Genomic DNA, 4,816 nt, shown 5'->3' on the forward strand with positions numbered 1-4,816 from the left:
AAACATGCAAACATTTGACCACTTGTTAGATTTTTCATTTTACTTGAATTTGCTCAAAGTTTAAAGTACTGAATATATATATTAGTTTAAATTATTTTGCAATAAGGTAACGGGCCGTATTGTGGAATGGTTTTCAGGGTAACGAAAAAAATATCGTAGATTACAAATATTTGAGTAAACTACTCAACATCATTAAGTATATTTTGAAAGATTAATATCTCTAGTATCAAAAACAAGTCGCAAAATGTTTATTCGTGATAATTAAATAAAAATAAAAGGCAAAATTAAAAAGTTTAGCATGTCCCTATGATGGAACACCCTTCCCTCATCGTGTCCCTCTGTTCCACAGGAAATATTCCCTGTTCGGAACGGGTACCTGTCATGCTGTGAAGCCTGGATCAAAGTGTAAAAATTTATTGAAAGCATTAATAAATATTGAATAGTTATGTATTTATTGAATTAATATGAAAATTTTAAAAATATAATAGACTTAATATTTATTTATAAAACCAACCGTTCAAAAATTAAATCAAATTGTGTAGATATATTCTATTTAAAAAATGATTATTTTCGAAAAGAAAATCTTCTGGTTTAAAAAATAAACTTCTTGACTGAAAAAGTAATTTTTTATTTTGTGTTACAAATTGACCTATTCTGGTTGAAAAATGAAAAAATTTGTTAAAATTTCTTGAAAATTCCTCTATTTTGTAGAAAATTCAACTCTTCGTTAAAAATTGAACAACTATTGTGCAAATTTAAACCTTTTCATTGAAAATTAAACTACTCTTTTGCCAATTTTTTTTTTGTTTCTGATAAATAATATTTTAATCTGAAAATTTAACTATTCAATTATGGGTTTGAAACTTTTTTTTAGTTAAAAATTTACCTATTTGGTTACAATTTTCTCCTTTTTAGTTGAAAATTCAACTATCTGGTTAAAACCCTACTTCTGTTAAAAATGTGTCGTATGTAGTAGAAAATTTTTCTTCTTGGTTAAAAAATGATTTTTTCGGTGGAAAATTCAATCACTTGAATTAAGTTGGTAGAAAATTGACTTTTAAAGATTTTTAAATGATCTATTTGGCGAGAAAATTAATCCTGTTTGTTTAAGATTCATCATTTACATTAAGAATTAAACTTTTTCGTGAATTCGCCTTTTTTAGTTAAATTAAACTGGTTGGCGATTTCTTTGTTGTTGATTATTCAATTATTTACTACAAAACAAGTAAACAAACAACATTGAGTGCCGTACAAATCAACCTATTGATGCTTTTTTAGATTATGCAGGTTATGTTTTTAATTACGAGATTGTGCACCGAAATCATTTATTTACCAGATTTTGTGTTGAAAATAATGTTTATAATATTTCTAAATAATATTTTTGAGCACAAAAACGTCAAAAATGTACAATAACAACTGCGTAATGAACGCAAAAAGTGCCCGTATTCCAAGAGACGTGTTCCCTGTGAGGAGCTGTCCGTTAACTTGGAACAGAGGTAGATTTAAATCAAATGAAAAAATGAAAATAAAGAAATTGCGGCCTGAAATGTCATGTATAATGTACGAATTATTTATATATATAAAAACTCATTTAATTATCAGCTTGGTTTCTTTATTTTCGTCCATCAAGGCTCGTCACTTTTCGCTGGTTAGTGATACCGTAGAAAAAAATTTCAGTGAATCTGTAAATACATCCTATGCAGTTTTTTTGTAATGCCTTCTAATACCAAAAAATGAATTATTCTTTTTAATTATAAACAAAAATGTTTGTAAATGCCAATGAAATTTTTATATAAGTCTGTGGATAATTTTTTTTATCTCACTATTGTAACGTGTTTACACTTTTATGTTGAAATTCCTAAATATGCGGCAAGTTTCAGTTTGAAATTTCAGCATTAAATATATTGATATTTATATTTATATAATTGTATTTATATAATATTCGTGAAATTTTTGAAGGTATTGGATGAAGACATTCTTTTTTACCGAAAACAAAAATTAGTAGAAATTTCCCCAATTTTCAAAAAAATGGAAAGTTTTTTCGAAATTTTCAAGGTTCAAAGACATGTTTTCAGTATCCTCACAATTTCGAAAAATTATCTTTTTAGCCCACATGAATGAAAGGCCATATCCTAAAGTATTTGTATGCATATAATCATCACAATTGTTGACAAAATTTGGAGAAAGTTATCTAATTTATTTTTAAGACTTTAAAGAAGACCACTTTCAACTTCGTAAATCACAAAATCTAGATTAAGAAGTTTCTTCTAAATACACTGTTTATAGCACTCGATGAAGCTTGTCTCTATTTCGGACAATGGCTTACGGGTAAATCGCGTTAATAGCTCGTTGAAACATAAACTGCGTGCTACATAAGCTTATGAATCAACGCAAAACTTTAGAAGCCCGTTCTCTGGGAGGGAATGTTAACTATTTACACCTTATTGAAAACTGCCGAAGAAAATAAATACTACTAAGAATTTAAATAAAAGTTCGGAATTAGGAATCGGGAAAGCGATGCAAGAATAGTTTACCTTTAAGAGTAGATCATTTGGCACAATATTTCACACAAGCGGAAGAAATGTTATGAAGGAATAAAAATAAATAGATTTAAGGTAGAAAAATATGAAAAATCATAATTAAAATGGTTTTATTTGTAAAGTTAATGTGTGACATTTATCTATTACGCACGCATGAGTGTGCTTTTGCCTTTAATTTTCATGATAGAGCGATGACCTATTCGGAAATCGAAAAATATTAGGAGGCGTACCTCAAGATTGTTTCTTAAAAACATTAAAAGCAACTAAATAATGGTCTTGCTATATCGTTAATTATTATTCTTAAAAAGTTACTATAAAATACATAAATCTTTTAGACACTTTTTGTGACCCACTGTAACATACTTATATGCATTATTTTCATCTTTATTAATATACTGGGTGGCTTGAAAATTTGAAAAATCTAAATATTATGATAAAATTTTTGGAAATGGTTCGCAAAATATGGGCTTGTTTGTATAATCCTCTTCAGTTTTTATTTTGTTTAAAGAGTGCAACTGTCGCTTAAAGTAAAAAGATAAAAAATTTACATGATAATTGTCGTCACTTACGTATCTTTTTACCATGATCAGCAGACCATTTTATTCGTTTTTATCTTGGCATGTAACTGACAACAGAGCTTTAGCACCCTGCCGAAAATCGAATTCATTAAATTGCTGTATTTAAACAAAATAAGACCTAAAATTGACCGGAAATAATTGCCCCCTATTTATTTTTAACAATTTCTCGTGACATTCTGGTGTATACCCTTAATGTGTGCCCAGGATACATTTCGCATCGTAATCCGCAATATGGTGATATTGGAATCGTGTGTCAATCTTTCTTTTTCGTTAATGTCATTCCAGTACGGGCGTCGCAGAGTTAGGATTATTGCATCTATTGAATTTCGCCAAAGGGTTGAAGCCTGCTAGGTCTTTAGTATTAAACGCTGAAAAAAGTAAAAACATTTTCCGCTGAAATCGACATTTTTCAGAGATAAAGAAATCAGAGGAAAAATTTCCAATGAAATCAAAACTAGATATTTCAAAAGAGTATTAATTTAAAAAATATTGTGAGTTATTAATTATAATCAATTATTAATTTTAGGCTGAATTTAGGAAATAAATTTTTCTGAGAATTAAAAAAAAAGTGAGACCGAAGTATATTTATTTTCCACGTCGTGCCCAAATAAGCTGCTGTTGTGAGTTCTACTTTAATAACCCTTAGATTCAAACTTCTTGAGCTAAAAAGAATAATCTTTATTCGGTTCACGCGATGCTTTTGGCGCTTTTCCAATCCCTATACGAGATATGAGTAAATAATCATTTTTTAAATTTCATACTTCACATTCCCCGATCATCCTCCGATGAATAATTTTTTGTTCCATTTTCTGGAGAAAAAACTACCTTTTGTTAGAGGATATTTTTTCGTCGGTGATATCTGCCCACTGTTATTGAGAAAATTCATGCTGCAAACCTGAAATACACAAAGAATTTGAATTTTATAAAATATATATTTTTAAATATAGGTCTGAAATGATTTTGTGTAAAAAAGCAATAACGTGCACGGTGCTTTTGAGAAAATCATATAATTTAAGACTTTCGTTCTGAGCAATACTGAGTTTCGGTTCCTTAATCATGTTTTTAAACAAATATCAATTGTTGGTCGCTTTTATCAGAACAAAAAATATTTTTTAAACCAAAACTTTCGTTATGTCTATATGAAATACAAAAGAAAATAGCAAATTTGATTTCAAATTTCTTTATTATTATTGAAAAGTATTATAAACGTATCTAAAATTTCGACATATTAAGTAGGATGAATATTTCAGTAGGGAACGGTAATCGGTGCCAAATTTAGTATTCTTAAAAAATCATACTTTCTCGCTCTTTTACAACTATTTTAGTAAAAAATTAAGGTTTTTGCCACTTTTTATATTAAAAATTGGTATTTAAGTGTATTAACATATATTTAAATTTCACAGATTTCAAACTAAATGAATAATACATTTTTAACAATTCAACTATCTTAATGGGATTTGAGCCATTATTTAGCAATTTGTGACATTACTGGAAAAATTTTTTAAATGTACTGGGACTACGAATGTTATTTTTGTCTGTTATATAGCAATATTTGTTCATAAAATAAATAGAAAGATGTATTTCATATGATTTTTTTAACGATTTATATACTTTTTTATGTGTAATACCTGGGTAAACTAAGCAGTAATAAGTACATGGCCATTTTCATTGTATTATTACATACACATTAGGGTGGCC

This window comes from Belonocnema kinseyi, chromosome 3, assembly GCF_010883055.1.
Source record: "Belonocnema kinseyi isolate 2016_QV_RU_SX_M_011 chromosome 3, B_treatae_v1, whole genome shotgun sequence".
In the NCBI taxonomy this organism is placed as follows: domain Eukaryota; kingdom Metazoa; phylum Arthropoda; class Insecta; order Hymenoptera; family Cynipidae; genus Belonocnema; species Belonocnema kinseyi.